General features: G+C 36.6%; 1 protein-coding gene across 4 annotated transcripts in view; it reads right to left on the reverse strand.

The window, feature by feature from the left end:
• Positions 1-21,671, reverse strand: part of htr1e.L (5-hydroxytryptamine (serotonin) receptor 1E, G protein-coupled L homeolog) — a 57,959-nt gene that overhangs the window by 21,177 nt on the left and 15,111 nt on the right. For 2 of the 4 annotated variants that reach the window (XM_041563033.1, XM_018263409.2), the window contains exon 1: positions 15,000-15,255. The exons of the other annotated variants lie outside the window; for them this stretch is intronic. The gene's annotated coding sequence lies outside the window, so the exon portion shown is untranslated. Of the gene's footprint in view, positions 1-14,999; positions 15,256-21,671 lie in introns of those variants that run through there. 4 annotated transcript variants of the gene reach the window in all.

Here is a 21,671-nt window from a genome sequence, read left to right on the forward strand (position 1 = left end):
GCTGTTATTCAGCTTTGCTATGCCTGACCTGAACTCCAGACTAGCTGCCTCAGCTTCTGTCTCAGGATCAGGTACCAGTGGTGCTGTGATCTGGGCCCATAACCTGTTAGCAGAGAGCTGATCCGAACTGCACATGCATGAATGATATTCTGAGACAATTTGCAATTGGTTTTCATTTTTTATTATTTGTGGTTTTTGAGTTATTTAGCTTTTTATTCAGTAGCATTCCAGTTTGCAATGTCAGCAACCTGGTTGCTAGGGTCCAAATTACTTATAGCAACCATCAATTGATTTGAATGAGAATATAAAATATTAAAAGGGGAGGGTCGGAACAGAAAGACAAGTAATAAAAAGTAGCAATAGCATTAAATTTGTAGCATTACAGAGCATTTGTTTTTAGAAGGGTCAGTGATCCCCTTTTGAAAGCTAGAAAGAGTCAGGAGAACATGGCAAATAATTCATAAACTATAAAAAATAAATAATGAAGACCAATTGAAAAGTTGCTTAGAATATGCCATTCTATAACATACTTAAATCTAACCTGAAGGTGAACCAGCCCTTTAATGAAAAAAATGGAAATAAAGCATCATTTATGAATGCAAGTGCAGTTGTGCAGCAGCTAAATTGGCTACAGTGAATTGCGAGAGAACTCCATTTCATTAATGGTACTTGTGTCAAAAGGCACTTCTGTATAGTTGCACTTGGTGCTGCTGCCTTCCTCCTGCCTACTACTTTTATTAGGTTAAAGTGCGCTTATATCTCTTCAAAGTAGTATAAAGTAGTAGTGCTGAATAGTGCCTATTGGGGTGAATAAGACAGCAGTCACCGGTGTCATAGGCAATAGCAGTCTCCAAAGGTAGGGGGAAGTTAAATTGAGTATCTGGTGGTTGGTTTAACTCTAAGGTATATCCCACCAAGGAACCCATACTTTGTTGAATTTAACAATTGAGGGCATTCTCTAGTGGTTGGAGGGGATGTTTCCATCCAATGCATGGCAAGCAGGAGATTCAGAACCACAACCTAATGTGAGTTTGCAGTATTAAATTATCCAAAACCCCAAAGAAGCAAATAGTTTGTGTTATAACTAAAGGGAAGCAAGGTTGCCAGCCAGAATATCAACAACTTGGGTTAAGAAGTTGTGAATATATAGTCATCCCCAAATCAAGTGGAAAAAGTCACCTCCAGGCTCCTCACACATAGGGCAACGATCATTGGGGAAAACTACATTTGGTTAAGCCTTATGGGAGTTATATAGCAAGGGATGGATTAGTGAGTAAAGAATTGCAAATGAAAGGCATGCCTGAGCTGGAGGAATTTTAAAAATGGAGTAAAGGCAAGTGGCATTTTTGTTTGAGTTGGGGTAGGTAGGAAACATGGAGTTCTCCATCAGGTATCCCAGGTATTTCACCTTGTGGCAGGGCCAGTACATTAAACTGATTTTGGACACAAAAAGAAATCAATTGGGCACAATTGTGTCAGTCACATCTCCCTAGTGAACACAACAATTATTGCAAAAAACACTGCAATATAATTTTTTTTTAAAAATTCTGTATGTATCCAAAATTGCACATTGTCTATTTTGGTGCAGTAAGTAAATTACCTCTTATGCTTCACTTTACATTAACTTTTTCTATTCTATGTTAACTTTTATAAGCAACATTTCAGTTATTCTTTATCAGTCATTTATATCATTCTGAATGATTATTCTGGCTTTTATCAGCATGTAGCTGTAAATTTGATCAGGTTCATGAGGGTCCCCAGGAACCAAAAATAGATTGACTGCAATGCTTAAAGGGGAACTCCAGCTTCCAAACCAAAAGTTGATAGAGGCCCACATAACACACAAACCCCTAATATATCCATCACAGTTACCTGTTTCTTCAAAAAGTATGAATAAATGCAATTTTCTATGCTGAAATCCAAATCCAACAGTTCTTCTTTCTGCATCATTTGAAATCCTGGCAGGGAAGGAGGGACTAAACACTGATGTTACAAATTGTAACAACTTCTCCACCGTTTACAAACAGCATGCAGGAACTACATAACCCACAATGCATTACACTGTGATGTTCCTTTCCTTATGAAAATCATGTCTGCAGGGAATTGTGGGGTTTGGAGAATGCAGGCTAAGGATAGCTGGCTGTTGATACAAAGTAACAGTAGTCAGCCAGCTCAGCAAAGTAGTCAGAGAGATCAGCAGGAGAGCAGGGGGCTAGGCTTAGGGAACTGTCAGAAACCATTAAAAAATCGTGAAAAGTCGCCATATTTTTAAATGATGTATATTGCAAAGTTGCTTGAAATTATGTTTACTTTTCAAAAAGCTTAAGTTATGTTTTTGTGGAGTTCCCCTTTAAGCTTTATTAGTATTCTTATTTATTGATGTGGCTGCCATGAAGGGGATTTCCCAAAAAAATCCCTGAGCCCCTCTCAAATTTGGAGTATAAAACTTTTTAATGATTTATGCCTACAGGGTATAGACCAATTACCACTGAGGGTTGTAGCCCCTAATATAATATTGTATTGCCTCATTTTCTCTTCAGGTTCTTTTAAAATTAATCTTCCATTTTGATATCAAAACGATTTCAAAATTACGAGGGTGATTAACCCCTGGCAACTAGAAAACCATCTGAATTTCAAGCTAGCATCTGTAGAACAAAAATTTTAATAACAATCAAACTAAAGACGGGTTACTATTTGTGTACAATTCTGCTGTCTACACCATGCTAAATGTTCACTTTAAGGAGAACAAACTCTTTAAAAACAGTAATTAAGAGAAGATTCTCCTTAGGCAGCTATAGATCATAACATGCTCACTAAAAGGAGAAAAAACAAAGTACAAAATGCACGCCCAAGGGAAAGCTTATCTGTGTAAATACGTATGGCAAACACAGGCTGTTGTTAATAATGTATGGCTTGCTCAAGGTATCCAAATGTTCTTTTTTTGCAAATAAATTGATTGTTTGTGAGTTAATAGGCTTTTATATTTGGGATATCTGAGATATGACTAATGGTCCTTTAGGCTAATACATTTCTCAGGTACTTTAGTGGAAACAGCCATTGCTGAATCATTTGGGGCTTAGTATTGTTTCAAACCATTATATTATTTATTTAAACGTGCAGTTTATCTATTTCTTTTTTATGCATTTATTTATTTTTTCAGTTCCACAGTTCCACAGAACCTGTTACATATTTGAAAAACTATGCCCCTCTAAAGCACTGCATGAAAAACCAGTTGAATGTATGAACCATCATTTCACAGAAAGTAGCTCACCTACAAGATACGTTCTCCCATATGTAATAAAAGGCACTTCTGCCCAGGAGCAGTAACCCATAGCAACCAGTAAGATGTTTGCTTTTAAACAGGTAACCAGTACTAAATACTACCTTTTGATTGGTTGCTATGGGTTACTGCTCCTGGGCAAACATAATGTCTTTTATTACATAACCTCCTATGTCTGTACATGTCACATGTCAAAAACAGCCTATCACAAAAATGCTTTGTATGGACAATTGTGTAATCATTATATAATTGGGTTTTTTTAAATATAGAAACACACACCTAAAAAGTCAGTTTCTTAGTCCTATCCTGTTTTATATTTCAGCTAATATAATGTATTGTCAGCTGCTACTTTGATCCATTTCTGCTGTAGTTTACATCCTCTGTCCTGCTGTTGTCTGCTGTTGTCTAATTACAAAGTAACCAGACAAATTATTAAAATGGAGCATAGGCATCGGAACTGGGGGGCACTTCTCACCACCACCACCCCCAGCCATTGAAGTGGAAGTGGTAAGCAATGGAAAGGAAGCCTCGTCTTTCGCAGTCTGCAGGAACCCGGAAGAGGACAGAGCATTGCGTTGGTGCATTGACTTGAGGAGTGGCACATCTGTCCTTCCAACCCTTCACTTCCCAGGTCTTTCACAGTCTCACCTGCATCCAACCACCTCCTCAGGCAGGTTCAGTGGCGTAACTAAGGGGGGGGCAAAATCTTGAAGGGCCCCACATTGCAGGGAGGCACACTTGGTGTCTTATTTATTCCAGGTAGAGAGGCATGGGTTGCACAGGAACCCCACGCTGTGCTAGGCCCCCTGACAGCAGCCACAAACCAGGACACAGTGAACAGCCGGGATGATTACTCCACTCATGGCCAATACTAAGCTCTAGGTGAATTTGAAAGATGTGTGACAGGCAACCAACCAATAGGCAGGCAGAGGCAGCAGACTAGACACAAAGTAGAGCCTTACAGGCAGCCAATCAAACATGCTGAACTGACCTAGAATGTAACCACGTTGCTGTTACAGACACGTACAGTATGTTCCAACCAGGGGCTTGTGGGGCAGAGTGGGAGCAATACACAGAGACAGGACTCCTTCTATAGGAAGAAAGAAGACTGGTAAGAACTCCAGCCATAACTCTTTCCTTGTTGACTGCCATCATTTGTGAATCTGCCACTATGCCATCCTACTATGAATTCTGGAGGGTATTACACATATAATTGCCACTGTGCCATCCTACTATAAATTCTGGGGTGTATTATACGTGGAATTGCCTCTGCCATCCTACTATAAATTCTGGGGGCATTTATACATGGAATTGCCACCATGCCATCTTGCTATGAGTTTTGGGGTGTTTATACATGGGATTCTCACCGTGCCATCTTGATATAAGTTCTGGGGGTATTTATATATGGAATTGCCATTCTGCTATGAATATTGGGAGTATTTATAAATGAAGTTGCAATCATGCTGTGAATTCTGGGGGATTTATAAATTAAGTTGCCTTTCTGCTATGAGTTCTAGGGGTATTTATACATGGAAATTCTACTGTGCCATCCTGCTTTCTGGGTATGGGGTATACATAATATACAGGTTTAAAGATCTTAGTACAAATTTAATCCAGAAAATGGTCCAATTGCATCTTGGAGTCAATTTTTGAAAAGTCTTGGAGTCAAATTGTAGAAGCTTTAGAAGGGGTTGTTCTCCTTCCTCACACCACAGTCCACTAGAGTAAAATTCCGCCATTCCCAATTCATTTCTATGGGATTTTTAAAGGCATATTTATCAATGGGTGAACCTTCACTTTCACCCATTGATAAATACTCTTTTAAAAATCCCATAGAAATAAATGGAGAGTGGCAGAATTTCACTCTAGTGGACTGTGGTCATCGCTAACTTATCTCTTTGATAAATAATGAACAATTTCAATATGTTTGCAAAACAATCTTGAAGCCTGAATTCACTGGGGAACCGATAGCGATTTTTTTTCCTATGGGACCTATTAAACATCTGTTTAGTTTAAAATACTAATCTCTAACACTTATCTTTTACAGTAGAACCCCCATTTTATGTTTTTCAGGGGACGTGGAAAAATGATGTAAAATCAGGGAAATTCATTTTGCAGTATTTATTGGTGGGACCACAGACAAACAGTGTAAAATGAGGGGAAACTTAAAATCAGGAGATGTAAAATTGAGGTTTTACTGTAGTAGGGGACACACAATGCCACTACAATTTTCTCTGTTTACATTTAGCATTACTTATTTATGCATGTCATAAAAAAAATGTATAAAAGGATTTCACATCAATCAAATAAATAACATTTAGTAGATCGTGTTAAACTGAAACATTAAATAGGCAATCTCTGAATAAAAACTGCATAATGCATTTAGTACTCTATAGTTCAAGAAGTATGCCTCATTCTACTAAATAAAAATGTAAACTCACCATTATCCTTAGTAAACGACAGTGACATATTGCTGGCTTTGCACATTCACAAGAATTCTGTTTTACCAGCTCTGTCACCTTGCCTTAGGGTCCATGAGCCTTAAAGCCAAAATAATAATACAGATTCTCAAACTGTCATCAGTAATTGAGGCATCCATGTCAAAGGAAAGCTTTTTAAAATGTTTAAGCAATAGTTCAGATCCAGGAAGACATAGGAGCTTTAAATATACTGTGTTTCATCCTAAATTGTTACTTATGTCAAATCTGAAATTATACAGTTGTCTCCAATGATATTTTATTCCATAGAAAATATTCAAGCTAGAACTTACAGTACAGTGCTTAGAATATTATAAAAGCCCTTCTATTAGCTGCATTTGTTAGATGCTATATTGCAATATTATAATTTAATTAATTTAATGGGTTGAGTGCAGAGGACTCTTGTATTTGTCTATATGTATTTTGTGGTCACAACCTCATTGCGCCTAATAGTTTTAAAAATTAGTGGTGAGCACAACTTTCCCTTGTTTGTTATAGTTATACAGGAGCAGTGACCAGCTCCATGTTGTAGCTCCCACCCTTCCCAGCTATAGTCAGATGATCCCACTGGTGTCTAATAAAAGGGCAGCCAAGTTTGGGAGTTTTACTTTGAAAGCAGCTAGTAAGTTGCAGGTAAAACGTATTTGTCCCTTTTATAAAATGTATAATGAAACCATAGAATTCTTAATGAATCAGATGAAAATTGAGCATAGGACTGGCCAGATATGGGATGACTTTGACGTAGTTGGCCAGCTTAAATATATTGCAATATAAGGACAAACAATCCCTGTTTTGTTTAAAGGGTAAGGCATTTTTCAGTAGCAGTATGCACAAAATGTATCTGTCTTAAATATATTGATAATGGGTTGAGTGCAGAGGACCTCTTGTATTTGTCTATATTATAAAAGCCCTCCCATTAGCTGCATGTGTTAGATGCTATATTGCAATATTATAATTTAAACAATTTAATTTATCAAAAAACCATATGTAATCTATATGAAATAGAAATTACCTTAATACCAAAATACATTAATGAAGGGGAGGGGTAGCTATGCCTTAAAACAGTTGGGGACCCCTGCCTTTTTGTGATTGTTTTTAGTACATGGCAATACCTATGCTAGAAGAGTTTTATGGTATCTCTCAGCATAATGTGTAGGATGGCGATATAGGTTTAATTTCTGAAAATGCAATAACTGAAGTTATTACTGGATTTAGCTGGCACCCCCCACCCCGGGAAGGTTGTGGCCAGTTGAGATAATAGACAGTTAAGAAGACTAAAACTGCAAGATGAGCGAGTAGCTCTCTCATAGAAGTAAAAATAATAGGGTTGCACCAAATCCACTATTTTAGGATTCACCAAATCCTTTGTGAAAGATTTGGCCAAATCTTGAATCCTTTCTGAAAGATTTGGCCAAATCTCGAATCCTTTCTGAAAGATTTGGCCAAATCCTAACCCGAATCCGAACCCTAATTTGCATATGTATATTAGGGGGCAAGGGGGAATGAGAATCGCATACGCAGTGTATGGTAAATCAATTTTTGAAAATAATATATTCACAAATTAACATTCCCATTACTCAATTTTAAAGGTAGAATTAAAATAAATCACTTAAGATTGTAACCATTGAGCAGTGGGTAAATTTCTATTTATTTACTTTGAATCTGCTCTAAGGCTGCTGAACTGTTTGTGTTTTATATCATAGCTAAAGTTGAATACCTGATAATTAATAGTAAGCTCTTCTGCTGCTGGGTGCAGAAAAAGTAACAAAAAACTCCAGATAAGATATTATTATTAACATGTATTTATATAGCGCCAACATATTGCGTAGCACTGTGTCAATGTGATTGTAGGAACCGACTGTGAATGGCATGCTTAAACTCAAGGAGCATTATCAAGGTAAGAAACCTGTATTACATGGTCTGACTCTAGAGATTAGTCCTTTTACCAGTTTTCAGTTAATTGCTCCAGGGAAATCATTAATTGCTAAATGTCATCTACCAGCGTTTATAATTGGAGACGATGGGTTGCATTCACTTAACTAGAATGAAACAAAGTATTCAGGGATCTAGTTTGTGTTACTTACCCTTGTTTATTTCTTGTTTAAAGGGGACCTGTCACCCTAAAAAATAATTCCCAAATCCTGTTTTATGATGCTATTCAAGCAAAGTAAACGTCACTTACACTATATACATGATTTCAATCTTCTTTATTTTAGTCTTGTAAATCGCAATCACATCAAGTAGGCAGCAGCCATTTTGTGGACACTGTTATTAAGGCAAACTAAATCTTGCCAAAATCTTGTTTTTGCACTATAATGGAGCACCTGATGCCCATGCCCATGCACTGGCTACAAAATTAAATGTTGGAGACAGAGGGGGAATGTAAGTGCAGTGACATCTAGAAATTGCAGAATGGAAAGTGAAAGTAATTGTCTGCTCTGCCTCTATGCCTAAGGCAGGGGCAGGCAATATATGACTGACAGCTGGAAGTTTTAAATAAGTTTATAACCAGTATTGTTGTTTTAAGAAAAAAAAGAATTTGGGTTTCATGATTAATTTTAAAAGGACTTTTATTATACAGATTTTCATGTGTGGATGACAGGTCCCCTTTAATGTGATGTTGATGAGAGTAACATATCAGAGTTATTATTGATTTTGTGGAAGAATCCAATGAGTGTCTAATACAGAAAGTTAGGAGGACACCGAAATGATGAATTATTTCATATACAATATTCAGTATGCAGTTGCTACATATAATGGTTTGGCATACAGTTTTTTTGTTTGTCAACTCTGCTCATTGAGAAACTCTAACTGATCAAAATTGGCAATACACCAGTGCAAGGTCATCACATAACCCAAAAGTGGCTATAGTAAAAACTCTATCACATCTTTGTAACTAGATAGGACTAAGAAGAAAAAAATTTAAAAAAACACACAACTACATTACATGAAAGAATAAGTATTTCCATCCCGGTTACATCCGCAGTAATAATTCTCTACAGATTTTATGAAAACTGAATTTCATACCTCCTTCAGGGATAGGGTTTTTGTGTTTCCCTCTGTACTTTGTGTATACACTGCCATGCAAATCACTAATTCTGTTTTGCAATGTAGCACAGAAGTGAATTGTTTGGGAAGACTATAACTTTTACTGCAATGTTCTAGTACACTTAATGCTATCATACTACAGAAAATCTGTCTGTTTATATGTGGCATTTTGCCACTAGAACTTTTTGTCATGGATGACTTCTCGCTGTAGTAAATAAGAATTACTGAATGTAAGTTACAACAAAAAGATAGTTGTGTCTCTGGTTCTTCCAGATAATTGCCTAAAAACACAGAAGGGAATATTTTCAAGAGACAATGCCCACGTGTCATATCTATTAGGATTCCCACTAATGACAAAATGCCACATGTGATACCAGGCCTGTACAAATATGATCATTTTTAACGGCAGGGGCTTCATACAGGGCCCACCAATGTTCCACGGCTAATTCTACATAGTCCTGCGGCTATCAATTACCTTTGTTTCAATAACAGCGTTAAGCATAAAATGATCCCAGCAGTCTCTATTTAGTCTTTGTTGTTCATGACGTGCTTCCTACATTCTGCCTAAAGCCAAACACACATTACAGGTAAAGGATCCATTATCTGGAAACCCGTTATCCAGAAAGTTCTGCATTACGGGAAGGTCATTTCCCATAGACCCTAGTTTAATCAAATTACATTTTCTTTACATTTTTAAAAATTATTTCCTATTTCCCTCTAATAAGAAGACTTGTACTTGAAGTAAGTTGTACTTGATCCTAACTAAGATATACTTAATCGTTATTGGCGGCAAAGCATTCCTAATTCGGTCGCATTAATGTTTAAATGATTTTTAGCAGTCTTAATGGAGAAGTAAACCACTTATTAGAAAAACCATACCACCTTACCCTATGTAGACCCCCCCCAGCCTAGCTGCTACACCAGGCAAATGCCCCTAAATCTTTACTTACCCGTCGGTGCAGATTCAGTCATCGGAGTTCAAGGCAGCCATCTTCTTCTTTGGTAATCTCCAATTCTTCTTCTGGTGCTTCAGCAATTTCCGTGACTTTCGGCGCATGCGCAGTTGTCAAAAACCTGAAGACTGCTCCAACTGCGCATGTGCCGATACAGCTGTTACTTCCCGAAGAAGATCGAAGAGAAGCAAATGGCTGCCGTGAAATCCGATGCATGAATCTGCACCGAGGGGTAAGTAAAAAGTTAGGGCATTTGCCTCGGGTAGCAGCTAGGCTGGGGGGGGTCTACGTAGGTAAGGGGGGTAGGATTTTTTTTAATAAGGGAGATTCAAATTACTGAAATACCCCTTATCCAGAAAACCCTAGGTCACAAGCATTCTGGATAACAGGTCCTATATCTTTATTTGATGATTGCAAGATTGCAAGGGGTTTGCAGTTAAATACATACATTCTGCATTACAATTACCATTGTAATTCTCCTGAAATAAAGGGGTGGAGTATTATGTTTAAATTATGAAAAAAGTAACACCATTTAAGAAAAATAAAATAAGATCGGGGGCTGGGGTCATTATTTAACATCAAATGGGTCTATTCTGGCTCCATATCACAGAGTTGTTAAGCTGTCTATACACCCCTTTCTGGTAAAAAGAGTCCTTCCAAAAACAAGACAGGTATAGAAAAAAAGTCTCTTGTTTACAAAAATGGGTTAGAAATAAACATTTAGATGCATCTAAAGGCTGTTTATATTACAGTGTCTCTGGAGCTTGAAATCTCAGCCCGCTTGCTTTTGTATAACATGCAAAAACAAAATGTGTATGTACCCTTTGAGACTCGATTGAGAAGCACTGCATGACTTATTTCAAATAGCAAATAGTAACAGGCAAGCCCACATCACAACAATGACACAGGGACGTGCTTTGCAATTGTCAGTTCTCAACTCGAGCAGGCAATTGCCAAGGAAACAGAACAAATTAAAAAAAAAAGAGATACTGAACAAACTCTGCTTATCTATAGAAGCATGAAGCTGTTTGTGTTCACACAGTATATGAACAAAGTACTACCCACAAAAGGAAAGACATCATCACTTTTAATCAGAAATCCAATATAATATTTATCAAGCACCAGCAGAGGGAAAAGTAATGAAATAACTATTTTTAATATGGAAAGCCACTAATCCTCTCATGTGAATGAGATTTCCAGTTCATTTCACAAATGGCTGCTAGGAAACACCTCTGACATTAACATAAATATTTACTCCCAAGTCAATTGGAGGGATCTACTTAAGTCTAAGAAAACAAACCGTGCACTCTTGATGGCTAACATGGTGAAGGTGTTAAATATAATCGCCAGATATTCCCTCTCTTTTATAAGGATGCTAATTCCCCTCACTTTACCTTTTGTATACTCAGTCCAAAGGGTATAAATAAGCAAGCGAAAGTGAAAACATTTTGTGTAATACACAAGCAGTGAACATATTATATATATATCTATATATATATATATATATATATATATATATATATATTTTTTTTTTTTTTTTTTTTTGCTGGTTGCTGTAAAATATAATTAAGTAGTATCTTTATGTTTTACTGCTGGGGATACATAATTGTGTTATTTTAGTAATCAATGCTTAATTTAATTTGTACACTAGGGCAAAAGGCATTGATATTGGAAAGTGGGTTTCCAGATAACAAATCTGTTAACCTGTAATTGATTTAGTCAATTAATTCTTCTCTTATGCATACATGTTACATTTCCTTCCTTTATACGGTGGCTTTGTAATGAATGAAACTCTGAACTCAGCTTGAAGATAGCAATATATATATATACTAAACTAGTCGTACAAACAAGGGAGAATTGCGCTCACTACTAATTTTGAAACCATTAAGAGTAGTAGGGGACAGCATATCATGAAGTCGCACAAAGTTTCCTCCAGAAGCAACGTCTAGAGACTTCGCAATATGTTGGGTTTACTGCAGTCGATTTCAGTAATTTCCAATGGAGATGCATTGTCTGGAGATGTGTCACAGAAGCGCATAAATAATCCTGGCCAACAAATCTCCCTGTGGTCCATTGCCCTTAGCAGTGGTGCAGTGAGACTGTGAGCACAAAATTTTTATAGACAAATACAAGAGTCCTCTGCACTCAACCCATTATCAATATATTTAAGACATTGAGACATTTTGTGCCTTGAGCTACTAGAAAATGCCTTACCCTTTAAACAAAACAGGGATTGTTTGTACATATATTGCAATATATTCAAGCTTCACTATAAATTTTACAAGGGGAATAAGGTTTACCTGTAAGTTACTTGTTGCTTTCAAATTAAAACTTCCAAAACATGGTTGCCCTTTTATGAGCCACCAGTGGCATCACTTGACTATAGCTGGGAAGGGTGGGAGCTACAACATGGAGCTGGTCACTGCTCCTGTATAACTATAACAAACAGGGGAAAGTTGTGCTCACCACTGTGTAAAACGTATAATGAAGCAATAGAATTCTTAATGAATCAGATGAAAATTAAGCGTAGGACTGGCCAGATATGGGATGACTTTGACGTAGTTGGCCAGCTTAAATATATTGCAATATATGGACAAACAATCCCTGTTTTGTTTAAAAGATAAGGCATTTTTCAGTAGCAGTATGCACAAAATGTCTCAATGGGCTTAATATATTGATAATGGGTTGAGTGCAGAGAACCTCTTGTATTAGCCTTACAACCAAGTTTGCTCCATGTCCAGCAATGCAGAGACACCAATCGGATGAAGTGTCATATGTGTGGCGCTGTTTCACATCAGGGATTGGGATCACAGTTAATAACCAGGGGTTTCAGCTGCTAGTGAATAGAAGAAGGGAGCAAGGGAACGATTTAGCCTCATGCACAGGGACTTCCGATCCACCCGGATCTAAATCTGCCTGGAACTTTCCTACCATGCTTCTTGTCTCTCCCCATGCTGTCAGAGAGACAGGAGGCCAGACACATCTGCACATCCATCCCACGGTGCTGCAAGGTAATGTGCTACTCAGGAGTGCATTGGATCACATTAGTCTAGCCAGGACCAGAGGTGGCCCAGTTTGGCACAGCCCACGTCCCAGCACTGGTCTACTGCCCGGCTGTTGGGGACTCCTGCTCTATAGAATTCAGGGTGAGTCCCCAGGAAATAATCAACATTTACACAGTTATTCTGCAGAAAGCAGAATCAAAAAACAAAACTTTTCATTTTCTGTGTGGCAAGAGCCTAAATAAATTCGTCTGTAAAACAACATGCAAGATATTTTCTTTCAAATAAGCATCTTTCCATAAGCCATATCAATCCAGCAGCAATGTACCCATTGAATCGTTTATTCACACGTTGCCAGATTCTATACATTTTACAGCAAAGGCAGTTTCAGACCTTTTTATAAACAACCTGACCAGTTACCAGCAGCCTATGGGTTAACACATTACAGGAAGCAAATAAAGATGGAGAAGGAAGAAAATGGCATCCTATTTTATGCAAGAGGAATCTCATCAAATACATTCATTTGTTCAACATTATTTGATAAGCTAATGTCACTGGCAGAAGCAATATAGAGGTAACAAAAGACTAGATTAGCAGCCTGAAAGCCAAGCTGTCACCCCAAGCTGTTTGGGTTAATTAGTTCTCTTTTTTTCCCTCCACTTTTAATCCAATGTAAGCAAATTCAAAGTCACTGAACATCAAAAAGAAAAGAGGTCAGTTTTCATACATGTTGAAAGTTGTATGTCAAAAAATGGTTTTTTTTATATGGAATTATATATTCCCACTAATATGTATATTATATAAATGTATCTGATATATATATATGAGAATATATGAAAATTTTATTGTCACAGTTTAGGTCCTTTTTTGGACCCTGTGGCACATGCATAGTACACTAGGGAGCAGATTTATCAAGGGTCGAATTTGAAAAACTTCAAATTCAAAAATATAGGTCCATTTTCAATCAAATTCGAATCGTACGAATCAAAGTTTTTCCCAACAAAAACCTTTTTCAAAATCCACCAATTGACTCCAAATAGGTTTTAGGAGGTCCCCCATAGGCTAAAACAGCAATTTGGCAGGTTTTAGATGGCGAATAGTCAAAATCGATTTTTTAAAGAGACAGTACATGATAAATTTCCAAATTCAAATTTTCTAATTTTTTTCAAATTCAAATCGAAATTTGGACTATTCCCTAGTCGAAGTACACAAAAATTCGCTGAAATTAAAATTTTTTCCATTTGAATTCTCACTTCGATCTTTGATAAATCTGCCCCAACTGTAGCCAAGGGGCATTATGTTATGTTATGTGGCATAGGTCAGCATCAGACTAAATAATAACCCTGAGAGGAGCACAGAACCAAAATCTCACACACACAACAAAACATCGTACTCAACAAATAAAGCAAGATTGGCCAATTTTGTAAGTTTAAATGAGAAACATTACAGTGCCCTTTAAGATAAGGGATACCTACTTTGAATAAAATACCTTTTCGTGCCATTCAAACTGAGAGAAAGAAAGTTTTACTATCTGCAAACAGATGTCTACTATACTTTACTGAGTGCAGTCGAATAATAGAATTTCCCATCTATACCACAATTGGTGGTAATGACTGAACCTTTTGGTGAGGTTTTTCTATAGTGAAAAGGACCACAGTGTCATCAGCCTTGAACATTAAAGTTTCCTTTTCTAAAACTGCCATTGGTGTATCTGTATTTTGGGTTGAACAGTGGGGTAAAATGGAACAATGGGCAATAAGCATGGACATCTGGAGTGGCAACTCAGAGAAAAGTTATCATAAGCAAAATGCAACAGAATTGTAAGATATGGAAAAAAAACATGATATGAGAGTAGTGAACAAATTAGCCAGGCACGAATTCGCAGTGAATTTCTGCATTTTGCGGGCGGCGACTAAATTCACAAAACTGGCGCGAAAATTCTCTGGCGTCAAAAAATTTTGGATGAGCGCCGGAAAAGTCGCTGGCGCTGAAACCGCTGCGCTGCAACATTATTCGGACGCCCATTGACTTTAACGCCGGTGTCAAAATTGATGCTTGCGTCAGAATTGATGAGGGTGTCAAAATTCGCGTTTCTCTGTTTTGCAAATTTCGCTGGAAAATTGCTAATTTTTTCAGCAAAGCAAAACGGGACAAATTCGCCCAACATTATTTGAGAGACTGTGTTATGGACAAGACTAACACATTCAGAATATATACAAAAAACACAATTTGTTCTTACGCTCAGCCGTGCAGGGGTTAATTCCTCAATTCTTCAATCCTCAGCAAAGGATTACCGCAATCCTATGAAGACTCAAAATTTTGAAAAAGGGCTAAGCCCGAAACATGTGGTGTGATTTGTAGTCAATAAAATATTTTTCTAGCAGTAACTGCTATTTGAGTGCTCTCCTCTATACTGCAGAATATTTAGAATATATTTTGTAAATAACTCATAACTCCCTGATCTTCCAAGTGACACATCAAATACATCATACATCATCAAGTTTTATTCAATATATAAGATTCATATTTATAGTTTTGGTAGCTTATCTCACTTGCAGAAACTTCCCTTGGGTGACTAAACCTCCCTTGAGAGAAATATGCAGCTCGAGTTAAAATGTGCCCATAGCTAGATTGGTAAAAATATATTCAGAAAAAAACCCTATAAGACTTATAACAAAGCAGCAGCAAAGCTGTGTGAATGTAGTTTGACTATTCCCTACTTTGTCTTATCCCACTTATACTGCATTTCCTCCAAAAAGAAAACAGTAAACAAGTGAACTCTTCTTCATACATTTCCTGCAGCTTTCAACACTAAAATACCAGTTATCAATCAATAGGCCCCAGAAAGTTCATGAATTTATAATAAAAAAAAACTGTCCCGTCTGAGCTGTTAGCTTGGCCCTCACTATCACATTCTAAAACATCAATGGGTTTTCTAGAAGAAAACTGAAAAAATCCAACTCATAGCTCACTGATCTTCCAAGCTACACGTCGAACACATCTCCAGTTTAATCACACACATTTATATTTATAGACAATTTCAGTAGCTTATCTCACTTGCAGAAACTTCTCTTGGGTGACTAAACCTCCCTTGAGAGAAATATGCAGCTTGAGTGAAAATGTGCCCATAGCTAGATTGGTAAAAATATATTCAGAAAAAAACCCTATAACTTATAAAAAAGCAGCAGCAAAGCTGTGTGAATGTATTGTAACTATTCCCTACTTTGTCTTATCCCACTTATACTGCATTTCCTCCAAAAGGAAAACAGTAAACGAGTAAATTCTTCATACATTTCCTGCAGCTTTCAACACTAAAATACCAGTTATCAATCACTAAGCCCCGGAAAGTTTATAAATTTTATAAAAACAAAATGTCCCATCGGAGCTGTTAGCATGGCACTTACTATTAGATTCTAAAATATCAATATGTTTTCTAGAAGAAAACTGAAAAATCCAACTCATAACCCGATCTTCCAAGCTACACATCGAACACATCTCCAGTTTAATCACATTCAAATTAAAAATAATTTCATTAGCTTATCTCACTTGCAGAAACATCCCTTGTGTGATTAAACTCACAAAGGCAAACCATCATAAATATGAATTCCATGGATCTTATGAACAGCTTGATATGCATAGGTAACTTATTGATGCTGCATGCTGACACTTTATAAATATCTGTTAATAATAAAAAAAACAATATTGTAAAGTCTTGAAAATGTACCATGTGTATACAAATTTTGCAACACACTCCCTGCTTGTTATAAATCCCCCTAAACAGGAAGATAGTTACATAGTTAAATCAGGTTCAAAAAAGACAAAGTCCATCAAGTCCAACCCCTCCAAATGAAAACCCAGCATCCATACACACACCCCTCTCTACTTTTAATTAAATTCTATATACCCATACCTATACTAACTATAGAGCTTAGTATCACAATAGCCTTTGATATTATGTCTGTCCAAAAAATCATCCAAGCCATTCTTAAAGGCATTAACTGAATCAGCCATCACAACATCACCCGGCAGTGCATTCCACAACCTCACTGTCCTGACTGTGAAGAACCACCTACGTTGCTTCAAATGAAAGTTCTTTTCTTCTAGTCTAAAGGGGTGGCCTCTGGTACAGTGATCCACTTTATGGGTAAAAAGGTCCCCTGCCATTTGTCTATAATGTCCTCTAATGTACTTGTAAAGTGTAGTCATATCCCCTTTTTTTCCAGAGAAAACAACCCCAACCTTGACAGTCTACCCTCATAATTTAAGTCTTCCACACCCAAAATACCATATAACATTATACTCTGAACTACCAAATTGCAAATCTTTGCTAAAACTAGTGGTGTTATAAAACTGTGAACTGTGTGTGTGTATTTTCCTGTTTGTAGGAAGGCAGAAGACTACACGGTGGAGGACTACATGGTGGTCAGCAACCACATATATTAACATGGTGGTGGCTCTGGGGGCTCTATATGACAGATCAACAGCAGAGATATGGTCAGAAAATCAAGGGGCCCCTGTTACAACACTCTATGCTCTATTCATTACCTACGGGAAGGGAAACAGATATTATATTCTACAATCTGTGGCACTAAAAGGTTATGCCAAGCCTGGTTAAGCACTTTATACATAAATAGGAATCACACGGTTTCCTAAATGAATCTAATACTACAGATGCATAGAGTTAATGGAGTATGTCACTTATACAGACCAAAGTTGAAAACAAGTTTAAATGCTAGCTTATCAAAGTGGAGCACTAAAGTACACTTAACCTGGTTTACATGTGCCTACTTCTCCTAGCAATAAATGCATTCCATAATTATATATGAATGTTACAGTGCCATTATCTTACACAAGCATTAAATAACAAATCGGATAAATTGTAAATATAAAACCCATATATGTTAGTATCATTAAACAGGTTTCTAGGCTGCCTAGAGTGGCTTTCTAGGATCCTCCTTAAAGTGATACTGACACATTCCACCTTTTTAGAGGAATAAGATAAATCATTGTCCCCTCCCACTATTTGAATTCCACCTGTAGTGGTATAGCGCTAATGTTGAGCTTGGTGGTGGAGCAAACACCTCAGTGATCCACCATACGAGGTAAGCACAAAATGTTTATATTGAACAGAGGAAAGCAACAACCCCCCTGAGAATCAGTTTACTAGAAAACACATTTGTGGGAAGCTGCACAAGAAAATGTTTTGGCAGTAAAATGACTAAATGACAATTAAGGAAGCAAAGCTCATTCAAGTTCTCAAACTTCCCTCTAAATAATCCCTTATAATGCAATCACCACATTTGTACTGTGCTGGGTTTTTTTTTTTAAATAGTGATGGACACCCAAGCTAATGTTTTTGTATACACAGTATTGCTCTTTTTAGCCTTAATAAAGAAAATTCTGGAGAATGCTTCTTTATTACCAAGGGGTTTATTTATCAAAGGTCGACTTTGAGACGTTTTTTATACCTCGAATGAATCACAACTCTCCCATTTAAGAAAAAACTGAAATGGAAAAAACTTGAATCCGTGAATTAAGGGTGAACAACCCAAAAACTCAAATGAATCGAGTTTTCGCCAAAAAAAAAATAAACTCAGATAGCTTGAATAAATCGAGTTTTTGAGCGAAACCCACCAAAAAAAAAAACCTGAAAATTGTGAAGGCTACAAACATCTTCAAATGGTTAAAGGGACCTCTGTCATTGACTTCTACATGACCTCGACAGGTTTTAGTTGGAGTATTTTTGGTTTCAAGGTATTTCTAGCATTGTCAAAAGATTTGAGTTTTTTTAAAAAGAAAAATGAAAAATTTTAACCAGAAAATTTGAGTTTAGACTGAAAAATACCCTTGAAAACTTTTTTTGGGTTTAATACAACTCGGACCTTTAATAAAGCTGCCTCTTAGTGTTACAATAAACTTTACAGAAGCCATCCCTGCAAGAAATGAAGGTTTGCCTTTTTCCCCACCTTCTTTTGTAATGATAATAATATTTATAGCATCTGACATGGAGTGAACCTGACGAAGTTTCAAGCCTGAACAAGCACATATGACTGTACCCCAGCAGGCTAATGGTTTCAATTTCTATCCTGAGGCTTCCTAGAAGCACTCTATTTCTAAGATCTCATGAGAGGAGCACAGATGGATCAAAAGGCGAGTCATTCTTATTGATACACCTACGCCAGTCACTGAACTCGTTTCCTCTGCGAGTATATGATACATGAAGTCATCTTTAGATACTAACCTATTAATATAATGATGGACATGATCATAACCACATCTATATGCCATTCTGTTGTATGTGGAATACCACTGACAGGCTTCAAAGTTGTATTTTACAGTGCATAAAGGAATAGTAAATTAAAAGGCCTCATATAACATTTATCTTCCTTTTTTAATTTTAGATGTATACAGGAGGTTAATATATCCTGTTATAGTCCAATATATAAATAATGATTAAATCATAATGGGAGCTATAGTCCAACAATATCAGTGTTGTATTTATAAAGCAACATCACTCATTAAACTAGTCTCCAGTGCCAATAAAATAATCATCCAATGACAATGCCATGTGATGTGCCATAGCTGCCATTTAGTTCTGCAACAAGGGACTCCTTCCAGGTATATCTTAATTAGCTGCGGCTTAAAAGCTTCCTGTTTTGGAGTGTAAGTGAGTGTGACTTGACTGAGCCCTAACCTCAACCCAAATGAACAACTCTAGGATGCATTGGAATTCTGCCAAATATATTGGCGCTATATAAATGCATGTTAATAATAATAATAATAATAATGCTGACTGCAAGCCAGACCTGACCCCAAGCATCAATTCCCTTTACTAACAATCCTATGGCTACCTGGCAGCAAATTCTACAAACAATGCTTCAATGTAACAAATAGAGGACAATCTTCCAGTTGATATCCCTGTTTTTTAAATAAGATGTTGGACAGGCAGATGTCTGATCATTTCTGGTCATACAGTATATATCCCGAATGAGGATATACCCGAGAGGCACATTTATCAAAGGTCGAATTTCGAATTCATGTGAGTTTTAAAAAACTCCCATAAACGCCCATGAACTTGAAATTCAACCAATCAAAATGTATTATAAAAATCGAATTTGTAAAACTCATTTGAGTAGGACTGACCCGAAAAACTCGAATTGAATTCAAGTCGAATTCGATTCGAGTTTTAAAACCTCAACTTGAGTTTTTTCTCCAAAAAAAAACTCGAATGTCAGGAAGGCTGCAAACAACTCCCATTGACTAAAACAGCAATTTGGCAGGTTTTAGGAGGCGAAGAGTCAAACTCGAGTTCTTAAAGGGCTGTGATCTGCAGACCTGTAATAAATCAGAATCACTGTATATGAAAGACATTATGGCAAACGCATATGGTGGAAGGAAACTGACTACTGCTATATTGTTTCACTAGTACATTTACTTGTATAGCAAGAATAGCAAGGGACACACAGGTACTGCTTTCAATAGCAATTATATAATTGCTATTATATTCAATAGCAATTATATTTTCAAAAAATTTTGAACATCTATTATTATATTAGAAAGTTGCTTCATTAGGAAACAATTAGAATCACTTTTTACAGAGTGCACTCCACTAGCAACTCCTTGTCAAATAGCCATCCTGGGGATGACTTTACATCTGATATTAAACCTTTAAAGGGGCTGTTCACCTTTAAATTAACTTTTATTATGAGGTAGAAATTGATATTCTGAGACAACTTGCAACCAGCGCTGCGAAATATGTCGGCACTATATAAGCGCATGTAATAAAATAATAACTGGATTTCTTTTTTTTTTATTTGTTATTTTTGAGTTATTTAGGATTTTATTCAGCAGCTCTCTAGTTTGCAATTTCATCAATGCTTTTGCTAGGGTCCAAATCACCCTAACAACCATACATTTATTTGAATAAGAGACTGGAATATGAATAGGCCTGACTAGAAAGATGAGTAATACAAAGTAACAATAAACAATTTTTTTTAGCCTTACAGAGCATTTGTCTTTTAGATGTGACCCCTATTTGAATGCTGGAAAGAGTTAGAAGAAGAAGGAGGCGAATAAATCAGAAACTATAAAAACAATGACAACCAACTGAAAAGGTGCTTAGAAGTAGTCATTCTATAACATCCTAAAAGTTAAAATGATCCCATATAAAGTATACGTGTCATACTAACATTCTGGTCTCAGCCATTCATGTACAGGTATAGGATCCCTTATCCGGAAACCCTATATCCAGAAAGCTCCGAATTACAGAATGGATGTATCCCATAGACTCCATTTTATCCAAATAATCCAAATTTTTAAAAATGATTTCCCTTTTCTCTGTAATAATAAAACAGTAGCTTGTACTTGATCCCATATAAGATACAATTAATCCTTATTGGAAGCAAAACCAGCCTATTGGATTTATTTAATGTTTAAATGAATTTCTAGTAGACTTAAGGCATGAATTACGGAAAAATCCATTATCCGGGTCCCGAGCATTCTGGATAACAGGTCCCATACCTGTATCTCAATGTCAGTCATGTACTGTATATCTAGTTTCCAGTAGTGGGTTTTTAGCCAGTGGAATATTGTGTCCCTGATTTGCCCCAAACCACAAGGGGCCAAACAAACAATTATTGTATATGTATAAGGAACTCAGTGTTCTTTACCACCATAAATTTATGTTGATCATTAGTACCATGCATTTTGACATTACATCAATCTTTGCCATACATTTAAAACATGAAAACATTCAATTTTCCAACATCACTTCTAAACTGGCCAAAAGGATGACAGTTATGTCTGAATATGAATTTTCCAGTCATATATTAATTATACATAACGCTATGTATAAACTAGTATGACTCCAATTTATTTATTTGGCTCAAAAAAGTCAATTAGAAAAAACTCT

This window comes from Xenopus laevis, chromosome 5L (genome assembly GCF_017654675.1).
Source record: "Xenopus laevis strain J_2021 chromosome 5L, Xenopus_laevis_v10.1, whole genome shotgun sequence".
Classification (NCBI taxonomy): Eukaryota; Metazoa; Chordata; class Amphibia; order Anura; family Pipidae; genus Xenopus; species Xenopus laevis.